Genomic DNA, 12,776 nt, shown 5'->3' with positions numbered 1-12,776 from the left:
CCACTTGATTGACATTATGTTGCTCCTTCTCAGGTCAATAGTGAATGTGTAAGCTTGCCGATAGGAATTCAGGTGGAAAAATTCTGAGGTCACATCAGCCCTCAGCAGAAGGGAGAACGCAATCAATTAGTGATGTCTGTCAAGGACAGAGGCCTGGGCAGCAGTAGGGGAAATGTAAGATCCACAGTGTGTCAAGAATGTTCACCACCCTTGATTCAGGCAAGGGGTGTGATGCTTTTGCGTACATGTCATGTGAACAAAAGCCTGCCCAATCCATTAAAAGTTTACTCTACAGAGAATTGGTATGTCCAGAAAAATGTGTGTATAATCCCAGAAGGGGCTTAGAGAGGAATGGGAAATATCTGCAATATAAATGCAGATTACCTTTATTACAAAATTGGATCATATTCTCATTCCTAGACTAATTTCCTATATCATAAAACCTATATTCAATTTTATAAATAGCATACACCAAGAATCATAAATTCAGTTAATGCAGAAATTTAACAGATTTTTTTTTTTAATAAAAGTGAGAAAAGGCTGTTTTCAAGCAAGGATCTGAAAGGACAGAAAGGACCCTTTCTTTGAAGATATGTTTTTCCCTCTGACTCTACCTCCCTGGGGACATAACTAGAGACGAAATAAATTTCACAGCTAATATATATGAAGTAACATGTTTAACATTATCCAATGAATTTATATCTACCTACACCATATAAATTTATCTCACATAAACTGTCACCTCCAACAGAATTTATTAAAACAATGTTCTAGCTTCTGAATTAAATGCAACTTTCTAATTGGAATTTAATCTTACAATAGTAGTGGGTTTTGTTTTAATTAACAAATGGAATAATTCATTAGTTTGTCTTACGGTTCTGTCTAAAGGATTGGAAAGTAAATTTGACACAGGTATTGGCTGGCCACTGCCGTGAAGTACTGAGAGATGGGGGTGTGATGGGGTCTGGAGGTCCTTCATCACCTCAGAACTCCTCATGCTGCTTCTGGGAAGGAAAAGGATGGACACTCTCGCTCTCGCCATCCTGAATGACTACATTACTAATATATTCCATTACCTCCACGTAAATGTCATGTTAATTTCTGATCTTCATCAGGCCAGACAATGGTTTCCACCTTGGCCCCTAGCCAATTAGCTGTGTGGAAAATATTCAGCCAATTACATTACCTCTATTAGGTTAGGGACTGGAGAGAAAGGCAAAATAAACACCTCGAAAAGACTTCGGAGATAAAATGTAAGTTGACACTGTCTCTGCGTGCTGGAGCCCAAGTTATACAATCTGATAGGCAGCTGCCAGCACTCATAACTGCTTATTAAATCTAGCCACTCTTTATGTCGTGAGTGAAGATCTGTATTTTTACCAATATTAGGTCCATTGTGTTATGAAAGAGACCAAAATACTTAAGATCATTCGCTCCAGCTTATAAGACATATTATGTAGTTTATTAAATTGTTAAAATTACTTTCCAAGCTCAAAATTTCAGGGCCTGGAAGTTTAAGCATAACAAAGTGGCTTTGCCCATTGACAGGCTCCAGGACAACGCAGCTCAGAAGGGGAGCCCATCAGATGGCTTTCCTGTCCCGAAACACCTGCCACCTGCCCCCACCTCTTCCTGGAAGCTGCGCCACCAGCACCGCCGCACCCCAAAACCGATGAAAACAATACACAGTCTCAAGTATACAAAAAGCATGCTTTGTATACAAAAGCAAGGAACTCCCAGCCAAAACGTAGCCCATTCTCAAGTCTTAAGTGAGAGGAATTAGTTCCCATGCTCTTCCCTCATCCAAGTAGGTGAAAAGCTAGGAAGTTCATTATGAGAGAGATCCCAGAAGTAACTGTGGGCAAGTAAGGAAAAACAATTGGTGACAAAACAATGTCACATGGTGCTACATTCTTACACCAGATCCTCCAGCAAAAGACACTTCACTGCTAGGGAGCGGCCAATGCCAAGGCACAGACGGAAAAACAAGCCAGCAATTCACCATCTCTACTCAACTCTTCTCAGGAAAACTCTATGTAAAACCAGACTGTTATTATCACATTTATGAATAACACTGTGGCTAACTGCCTATTAAATATGCAGCAGACTTAGCCGCTCTTCGCTCTCAGAGTCTCATGACATGCATCAGATAGGTATCAATATCAACTTGAGTTTCACGCCAAGGGAAAGGGGCCCAACGCTCATTCCCTGCTGGTGAATGGTGGCATGAAGAACTGCATCACTGAGACAGACCTCAAACACTCAGCCCTTCCTTTTCTCTGTTTTGCACCTAAGGTAATTTAATACGCAGTCACGGTTATCACTCAGCATAAAATGAGTACACTGCCCATTGTGTTACCTTAAAAATTTGCCAGAATGATCTGTTTGTACAAATCTTTTCTCAGACGGTGTCACCGCCTTGCATGTTGAGTGTAGCAATTCGTTGTTCTGGCTGCCTATGCCTGTGACTGTGACCCTGTTCTACCATGAGGACATTTACCGTGAAACACTGCACTCAGAACTGGAGTTTATTTCAAGCCTAAAGACTCCAAATTATCAGCAATAACAATTAACTGGTGCTTCTTTTGGTTACTCAGTAAACTATAACGTCCTAAAAGCCACAGGACAGTGAATACATTTTTGGCAATGGAAGGACTATCAGATGCAGAGTGCACGGAAAGTCAGGTTATTGCATCACGGAGGAAGAGAAGCAGTCTTTTGAGCAAACTCTGGAGGTGTGCTTTGACTAAGAAGAGGAGAACAGAAAATCGGAACATATGCTCCAGCTCATCCGATTTCAGGTACTTCTACTTTCTACTAAAAATATAGTGGAAGGCAGTTTATCACAATCAGATAAATACAAAGCTCTTCCCTACTATAAAAAACTGGTATTCAATGAGGATATTTTATCAATTCACAAGAGAGATCATTTTCATTATAGTTCTTCAGAATGATTTTTCAAATAGCAGGCCTCACCCAATGAAATTAATGAATAAAATGAACCCAGGCTTCAATAAACCCATTCATGTGGTTTTCTTTAATTTCATACATCAATTTTACGACAGTGAGACTAAGTCAGCCTTTCTCAACACTGACAACAGAGATGACAGCTAGTCTCAAATCGGAGTTTGTTACTATTTCAATCCCTTCAGAATTCCAACCACTTCTATGAATTCTCATGTGTATATGAGACAGACCCAGGCTTTGGTCTCAACTCTACCTGGATCTGCGAAGATACAATTTTTCACTATGCCTGCTATCTGCCCACTAATCTACAGACCATCCACCAAAGCCTATCATACGTGTGTAGCAGTGGAAGGCTCCCAGAGGCACTTCACAGTGAGAAATCTAAGGACTTCCACCAGACCACCCTGGAAGATGACAGAGGATCTTTATCAACCCTACATTCCATGACTCCATCAACCATTTCTTCCCACTGTGGACATCCTTGCCTTGTGTGTTACCATTTACAGTTTGCCTTATTTCTTGCAAATTAAAGAAGGAATCACATCAGGAACATGAAAGACTGCTTCTCCCCTATCTGAAACTCCAGCAGAATGCAATAGCAAACTAGCCCAAGTGGAAGTGAATTTTGGAGCTCATAGGCTTTTTGAGGATCACCTGGTCAATAATAATTGCACTGGTTACTTCACTAGTAGTGAAGGGCTTTTTTTAATCTGTGAAATGGAAAGGAGGTCAAATTGGTCTCTAACTGTAAATTCTTTTAATATCTGTCCCAAGTAACTAAATGCATAACAATGTCCTAAGGAGGGGCCCCTGGGTAGCTTAGTCGGTTAAGCGTCCAACTTTCGCTTAGGTCATGATCTCGCGGTTCGTGGGTTTGAGCCCCACGTCGGGCTCTGTGCTGACTGCCAGCTCAGAGCTTGTTTCAGAGTCTGTGACTCCTTCTCTCTCTGACCCTCCCCTGCTCACGCTCTCTCTCTCTCTCTCTCCTGGAAATAAAACATTAAAAAAAAAAATTTAAAAAAACAATGTCCTAAGGAGACAGTTATTAGAGAAATTTTACTCAACTGGCTAGATGTCTCAACCTCTATACCAGAGATAAACAAGAAAAAAATCATTGAGGACAAAAATCACCGAGGACAAAAGAAATAGGCTCCAGGTCTGACCGAGCCCAGGGACTTAGACTTCTCAATTGGACTCTAAGGGCTTCAGCTACTCCATCTATAAGATGAGGGCATTTTGGGGCACCTGGGTGGCTCAGTCAGTTGAGCGTCCAACTTCAACTCATGTCATGATCTCACCGATCAAGTCATGATCTCACAGTGAGTTCAAGCCCCACACTGGGCTCTGTTCGGACAGCTTGGAGCCTGGAGCCTGGAGCCTGCTTAGGATTCTGTGTCTCCCTTTCTCTCTGCCCCTCCCCCACTCATACTCTGTCTTTCTCTCTCTCAAAAATAAATATTAAAAAAATTTTTTAATGAGGGCATTTAAATTGACATGTTGGTACTACTAAATTGACAGCCTTGGTACTACTGACAAATAGGATATTCTAACCTAACTGCTTTATTTTAAATGTAGAAAATTCAGGGCTCCTGGGTAGCCCTGTCAGTTAAGCATCTAACTCCTGATTTAGGTTCAGGTCGTGATCTCACGTTTGTGAAATCGAGCCTCGCTTCTGGCCACGCAATGAGCACGGGGCCTCCTTGGGATTCCCTTTCTCTTTGCTCCTCCCCCCTCTCAAAACTAAATAAATAAACATAACAGTCAGTAAATAAATATGGAAAATCACAACAGAGATTAACCCGTCCCGTGTCACGTAACTATTAGGTCTCCCAGTTCCCAATATAATGCTCTTTCTCCTTCACTAGCACCTCCCTTCATTAAAAAGAACCTGTGTCAAATACAATCACATTAAGACAAACAAGATAGGGTTTACGCCAATGGTTCTTATCACTAATTCACTAAATATGAAAGCCAAAAGGAGACGGTTCCGGAGAAAGGTGACCTCATCCTATGACGGAGCTGCCAGTGTATGATGGCATAGTTTTTATCCACAACACCTGGCTTCAACCAATTATCTTCTCTGATGAAGACAGGTCGCAATTAGTTGTTTCTTCATTCCTCTGAAAGAGCCGCTGGTGGTTGTGGAACATGGCGGAGGCCACCAAATACAGAAAAGCAGGTAAGAGGAAAACTCATCACGTCCCTCCTGACCTCCCCTAAAAACTACACTCAGTATCTTGGTGAGGTGAACAATGACTGAACAAAATGCTCATAAGCCTTTCTGAATATCTTTGAGAATCTAAAGTAGTTTTCTTAAGGGCCCTCATCACGTGGGAAGTTTGGGAGGAGCCCTTCCTGGTGAACAAATCAGACTTAAATTCCCTCTAAAACCCAAGACGAGGTCATTATACTTTTATTCCATGGTGGCTCATGTTTTTGCTGAGTTGTTATGGGACCAAAAAAGTAATTATTCTTTCAATTATGCAAACGGTTCATAATTTAGATAGCCTACCCTTCACAGTATGAATAGGGGAAAAAAAAACACGCAACATTTTGTGTCCTGTTATGCCTTTTATAAATTCTCAGATCACTGCAGGGGTTACTCAAGAGGGTTACAGCAGAAAAAAATACCAGCGCTGCTCCCTTCTTTCAAAATGAGAACCTCTCACCCTCAGTATGCAATTGTTGTGATGAACTTAGGACTTCTATCAATTTCCTGCACTGTGTGTGACCCCTGCGGCCACTTTTTTGTCTTGTGAATTTTCACACAAATAATCCTAAGAGTTCACTTACCCTTTCTGCCAGCAAGCATCACATCCACCCGTTCATGGTCGACAGCAAATCGGAGAAGGGGTGGAAGCCCTCACCATTGCCCAAATGTTTCGTCTGGAAACGGGAATAGTCAGCAACAGCTCCTGGGACACTGCAATACAAAAATATTTTTTACACATAACTAAGATGTAGCTTCGAAAACCACCACTTCCTTAAACTTAAAAACAGCAAGGCAGACATAGAATCTAGAGGTAGGGGAAAACACCGTTAAAATGAGGGTATATCAATATATCAAATGTGATGTTGTAAAATATGAACCGGAAATACTGTTTCGAAAGATACGTTTACCAAACACCTCAACACATACACTGAACTGTTGTTGTCTATTACAGATTCTGTGCAAAAGACTTTACATATTGTAGCATTACAAAAATACCAAGTCCCATTGTAGAGTACTTAGGTAACAATCAGATGTTTTAACTCAAATATTACACAACTAAGTGTACCATTTCCATAAAGCAACTATCTTTCCTAGAGGATGAAAAAATATGAAAATTTAAATAATAATAATTTTAAAAATTGTACTGTCTATTTTTGAGAGAGAGAGGCAGAGCATGAATGGGGGAAGAGCAGAGAGAGAGAGAGGGAGACAAAAGAATCTGAAACAGGCTCCAAGCTCCAAGCTGTCAGCACAGAGCCCAACATGGGGCTCAAACCTATAAACTGTGAGACCACGACATGAGCCAGAGTCGGAGATTCAACCACCTGAGCCACCCAAGCGCCCTCCCCCACTTTTTTAAAAATTATCTTTAAATGCTAATGGACCACAGTTCTCCTCCAAAATAATTTTTAAAAGTTCAGGAGTTGCTGAAGGAACAAAACTCAGGGACGTATTTCCACCAAGAGAGAACATTCTATGTAATATGCAGGCCTCAAAGTGGAGAAGGCTGAATTCTGGCCCTCATACTATCATCGGTTGTGTGGCACCAAGAAAGCTATTTGCTATCTCAGGATCCCACCTTTTTCATGTGCAAGATTGGGGCAGTAATTGTCGCTCTTCAAGTAGCTAAGCTACTGCTTGGCTTTCTTGGTTTAATTTTTTTTAATGAAGTATATTTATTCTAAATAAGCTAAACTATTAGCTTCTCCCTTAAGATTCCCGATTCAAAAGAGTTTTATCACGCATCACTGTTACGGTGATCTGCCATCAACACTGCAGATGTACTACAGGCAGAGGGCTTTGCGTACGCACATAAGAACTCTCAGCCTGGCACTAGTGACCTCCCCTGGCGAGCTGCCACCCTCTGTGGCTGACAGCATCCCCTGGGTGCCCATGGAAGACTTGCCCTTCTCTCCAGAGAGTACAGCTCCAACTACTGGGGAGATCTGCCCAAATGTATGACACGAGTGTTTCTTGAACTTTGGTGCACATCAGCAGAACTTGGAGTCACATATCAAAAAAAGACAGGCTGAGGTTGTTTACCATCTTTAGGATAAAAACCAAACATCCTTCTGTGGCCTACAGGGCCCTGCAAATTGGTCACTTCCTACTTCTCTGTCACCACCAACCACCAACCCAATCTTCAGCTACAACACAGGTACAGGGGCCTTCCCTCCACTTCAGGCAAGCTGTGTTCTTCCATCTCAGGACTGGAGCCCTCGCTTTTCCAGGCTGAATGGAAGGCCATGAGCCCTCTGCACACACAAATGGCTCTTTCTCCTCACTGGGTCTTTGGGGCAAAGGCCACTTCAAGAAGGTCGTCCTGCCTACCTACATAGGCTAGATCCCCAGCGACTCCCAGCAACAGCATCCCATGGGCTTTCTCCAGAGCTTCTCGTAATTCCAGATACTTTCTTCTCATGCCTTTACTTGTCTTCCCAACCTGAATAGGAGCTCCAATGATAAGGGAACATGTCTGTTTTATTTATCACTCTGCTGCAAAACTTCAGAAAAATGGGTGGCTCATAGAAGTTACTCAATACAGACTTTCCAGATCAACAAACGAATCAATAATCGAAAGAAGTCATTCTTCAGCATCCTACAAAAATGTAACTGCTATTGACTGAAAACTCACTGTGTGGATATTGTTTTAAGTATCTTACAACAACTATTTCATCTACTTCTAGTCTTACAACAAAGTTCCTGGTGGACAATGCTATAAGCTTAATCTACAGATAAGGAAACTGAGGCAGTGTGTTAGTAATTTGCCCAACATCACACCGGAGCAGGCGCTGGACTCAGTGAAGTGTGCGTTCATAAGAACTCGGTATTTTCCAGCCAAAACATTAACACAAACATTTTGAGCACCTGCCTTGGATTAGACGCTCTTCTGACTCAAGCTTGCTGCAAGGTCTTGTAGAGGATACTGAGCCCTTCTGACCCTGAGCTTCCTGCCTCACACAGGGAAAGCTGCTGCTCCCCACAAGGACCAGGAAGATGAGGCAAGTGAGCAAAACAGGCCAGGTGTGTAAGGTACAGGGAGCTACGCGGAAGGTGGCAAACGGGAAGACGAGCAGTTTTTCAGCTCAAGGGGGCAGCCGGTGATGCCAAAGCCAGCTACTGCCACACTGAAACATAAGCCCAGGGCTCCAAGAGCTTTCACTTGTACCAACAAAGGCAGTAATCCAGATTACTATCTTGTGAAATCTCATCATTTGTCAAAGATAGTAGCTAATCTTTCAACAGTGAGAGAGAGAAAAGGAAAGAAGAAAAAAGAAAGAGAAAGAAGGAAGAAGGAGAAAGAAGAGAAAGCGAGAAAGAGAAAGAGAAACAAAGGAAAAAGGAGAAAAAGAGAAAGAGAGAAAGAAAATGAAAGAGGAAGGAGAGAGAGATGAAGAGAGAGAGAGAGAGAGAGAGAAAGAGGGAAGACAAGTGAAGGGAAGAAAGGAGACAAGGAAGGAACGTGCAACCTCTATACCAAATGACTGCTGAGGCCACACCATGTCGGGTGATTCTAGAGAAACTGAGAAGCATAGAGAAGCTGTACAAGTGAACGCAAAACAACACAGTAGGTAGGCATCTGGGTAGATGAAGGATTTCTAGAGGAATTAACTTGAACAAGTTGTAGCAACAACAGGAAGGAGGGGTGGAAAAGGCTTTCCACAAAACCAGCATACTGTATTCAGAGGCTTAGAGGTGGGGAGGAGGAGACAAGTCACCCCTCAAAAACAGCATGGGGGGCTGGTAGAGGCGTTCCTCTAGCTTTTTCCTCTTCCTTCATGCTCCGAGAAGCTTGATGTCCCACACCACTGAAGTTACCAGGCACATGTGAGAATAAAAACCATCCACCACGACGGTTTGTGGAATTTTTTTGTTTTTGGTTGGGTATGTTTTCAGAGTCCAACAGACGCAGAACTGAATTTCATCTCCACCAAGCTCTGTAACTCTAACCAAAATACTATATAAATAACAAGTGTTTGCAGTACGTATACTGTCAAATACATACGATATACATACACATACACTGTAATTCCTACATATATAATACTTACATATACCTTTACATTCTATAAAATATGAGCTCTATAACTTGAATCTAAATACTATGTAATCAATATATCCTGTGCCTTTTATACGTATTTATAGGCTATATACTATGAAGGCCATACTATCTACGTGCATACACAGTAGAGTACATTCATCAACATACACATAAATGAGACAAGCTCTGTAACTCTAACCAAAACTCTGAACTCTAAAAATTAAAAAGTATAGCCACTGAATTTTAAAAAAGTAAAAATTAACAACAACAACAACAGATGAGAAGACAGATATCTAAATAAATTACCCACAAAACCGCCCAGAGGCAAAAACTGCCTAAAATTATATATCCAGAAAAAAAATTTTTCTTTCAAAAAAGAGGATAAAATAAAGATCTTTTCAGACAAAGAGAAGTTCATCATTTCTCTATAAGGACATTCAGAAAAATGTGTATTATTTAGACCAAAAGAAAACGATTTCCTACTTAGAAACAGGGAGCCAAAATGGGGCACCTGGGTGGCTTAGTCGGTTGAGCGTCCGACTTTCGCTTAGGTCATGATCTCGCGGTTCGTGGGTTCGAGCCCCGCGTCGGGCTCTGTGCTGACTGCCAGCTCAGAGCCTGGAGCCTGTTTCGGAGTCTGTGTCTCCCTCTCTCTCTGACCCTCCCCTGCTCTCACTGTCTCGCTCTCTCTCTCCTAGAAATAAATAAAAATATTAAAAAAAAAAAAAACAAAACAGGGAACCAAAAAATGAACTTGTGAGTCAATGAAAAGCAAATGCACTGGGGCGCTGGGGTGGCTGAGCCCATTAAGGGTCGGTCTCTTGATTTTGGCTCAGGTCTTGATCTCATGGATTCGTGACTTTGAGCCCCACATAGGGAGCCTGCTTGGGATTTTTCTCTCTCCCTCTCTCTCTTCCCCACCCCGGCTCACGCACTCTCTAAATAAACAAACAAACCAACAAACAAACTAAAGAAAGAACTAAGTACATCAAAATGATGTGCATGTCTCAAAAATAAAATTTCTTAAATAAAAATAAATTCAAAAGTCTGGCAACACATCACAGGCTCCCAACCTCAGCTCACTTATTTACACTGCGGCTGTATTGATCACCAAGGCCTTGCTCTGCAAACCTGAGTGTGCAACCCGGGGCAGCAGCTGGAAATGCATACTCCCGCCCCCCAACTCCAGTCGGGAGATTCAGATCCCAGGAATCTGCATTTCAACCAGACGCCCCAGCTAATTCCGAAGAAGATGAGTCCCTGCCTCCACTCTGAGGGGTGCTGCGATGCTCTCCACCATGGTGGGGCCTGGAATTCAGCCACCAGGGGGCTCAGCCCTCCCTCTGCCCCCCCACCTCCTAAGGCCCAACAGGACTTTGTTGTCTTCTTCCTCATCAGGAGGGCCCCAGAGAGCACCTTGGCCCCGGGGGGAGGGGGAGGTGAAGAGCAACCCTGTCTAACCCTACCAATCAGGAGCTGCAATAAATTAAAAGCCCATTAACTTACTTTAGAGAAAAAGCCTAGACGTGCTGAAAAATTAATTGTGCCATATTCAGTCTGTTTTCCTAGAGATTCAAAAAACCAGAGTTTCATCTTGGAGGTGATCAGAAAGCATGAAGTTCTCTCCCCTTCAATTTACATGCTTAAAAATGCATCTATTCTTGCAGGGGCCACGACCCAGACTTTCCAGGGCTCGGGGCCCCTCCACGGTCTGACCACGGAGAAAGAAGCCCTGGATGCCGTGGGGTCTTGCCTTCTTTTTTTTTTTTTTTTTTTTTTTTTTTAAAGAACCAAAGCCCAGGGCCTGTGGTTGCAAAACAGCTCCAGGAAAACAGGTAGAGGCAGCCACAAAACAACCGTGATGTTTACTTGTTTTGTTCTCCCCTGTTTATTTTTCCCTGCAGCAATCCTCGCTCAGTACAAAAGTCTGCGGGGAGCTGGAGAGAGCAGCTGTGGTTCCCTGAGGCCAAGACCTAGCAATCAAGTTGTTTACCAAACACTGCCAGGCACCGGGAACACAACAACCGCACAGGCTGTATTTGCATCTGTTTTTCAAAAACAACCTCCAAAAGTCTAGGGCTTGGCCTAGTACTTCCTTATGTGGCTAAGGGCAACTTGGAAATTAAAGGCACGAACTGCACTGGATATTAGCAGCCGCGGCCTAAATGCAATGCACGATTCCATTTCTTTGGCCTCCTAAGAAACATCCTAAAAAAGGAGGCCTGGAAGTATGTCATGGGGTGATACAGACAGCACGTTCCCCTCCTTGGCACCTCCAAACAAGCTACGAGTGGCCATCTTGGCAAATTCACATGACTTGCTGACCATCTAATACCTAAACACATCCAGCAGTGGTTCTCAATCTTGAACAAGCACTGGAATCCCCAGGAGGGCTAATAAAACACGGACTGCTGGGGCCCTCCACCAGAGGATCGGATTCAATAGGTCCAGGGTAAGGCCCGAGAATTTCTAGAAAGCCCCCAAGTGATGCTGGTGCCACTGGGGCGGGCACCACACCTCCAGTACCACTACTCTCAAAAGTTAGATACATCCTAGCCAAGCTGCACGCCCGGGAACTCTGCCACCCTGATCTCTCCCACGGGTTATCTGAGGGAGCATGGCAGCGTCAAGCTCAAGGAAGTTCAAAGAACAACACACAGTACGTGGTTTTCCACGAGTCTCTCCAGATCCTTTACCCATCATGCCCCCAACGTGGTTCTATGCCCTGGAAGGCTGCACCACTAGGTACCCATGTCCTCTGGCTTCCAGCTGCATACAAACAACGGACGTCTCATCTCAGGAGGAAGGAGAAGATGGGGCATCCACTGCCCAGGCTCCCTTCCCTGCAGGGAAATGCAGGCTGACTGAGTCCTTCTATGAAAGGTCACACCTCCCGTCAGGCAGCCCCCTCCATCAAAATACAGTCTCCACCTTCCTGTAACAGCAACCTGCCCTGCCCTTGGAGAGGAAAGAGCCATCTTTTTCCCATGGGGGCCCTGACGCAAAACTCAAATTCAACACGCTATCCATTGGACCTCCTTTGGCTCTGGGATGCTAAATCTGGATCTTTACATAGCCAAATATAAGTGTGCCTGTATGTACATATACACATGTAAATACAAAAATATATGTACGTTCGAAGTATACATGTACACAAATGTACATATGAATGTGCACACCCGTAAATGCATATAGAGACTTTTTAATGCAGCTATATCAGACTGGTCAAAAGACCTGGGAGCCCCAAGGCCAAGGCCATCTCCTGTGGTTTACACGGATGCTCCTTCAGGTCCCATGTGCTACAGGAGAGTGGGCCCACTTTGTCTCTTTGGTTACACAACCTGATGGGAAGGAAAGCATTTGGGAGAGCTTCAATCCTTCTCTAATTTATTAACTTCGTTTCTTTTGTTGCGAATGGCACCAAAATAGAAAGGGAACAGAAGTGGGTGGAGCAGGCTCCATCATCAACTCCCGTGAATAACTTTCTGACAATGCTGAACCCAGTGCAAAAAGCACACCGGTTGCAAAAAAAAAAAAAAAAAAAAAAAAAAAAAG

At 43.2% G+C, this 12,776-nt stretch overlaps 1 protein-coding gene across 1 annotated transcript in view; it reads right to left on the bottom strand.

Annotated features, from left to right (window-relative positions):
• Positions 1-12,776, bottom strand: part of FOXP1 (forkhead box P1) — a 597,016-nt gene that overhangs the window by 499,142 nt on the left and 85,098 nt on the right. Inside the window, exon 3 of the mRNA XM_039230557.1 lies at positions 5,761-5,890. The gene's annotated coding sequence lies outside the window, so the exon portion shown is untranslated. The remainder of the gene's footprint in view (positions 1-5,760; positions 5,891-12,776) is intronic.

The sequence above is a fragment of the Hyaena hyaena genome, unplaced genomic scaffold, assembly GCF_003009895.1.
Source record: "Hyaena hyaena isolate Hyena2069 unplaced genomic scaffold, ASM300989v1 scaffold_48, whole genome shotgun sequence".
In the NCBI taxonomy this organism is placed as follows: Eukaryota; Metazoa; Chordata; class Mammalia; order Carnivora; family Hyaenidae; genus Hyaena; species Hyaena hyaena.
The sequence above is the reverse complement of the archived record's forward strand: the minus strand, read 5'-3'. Positions and strand labels throughout refer to the sequence as shown.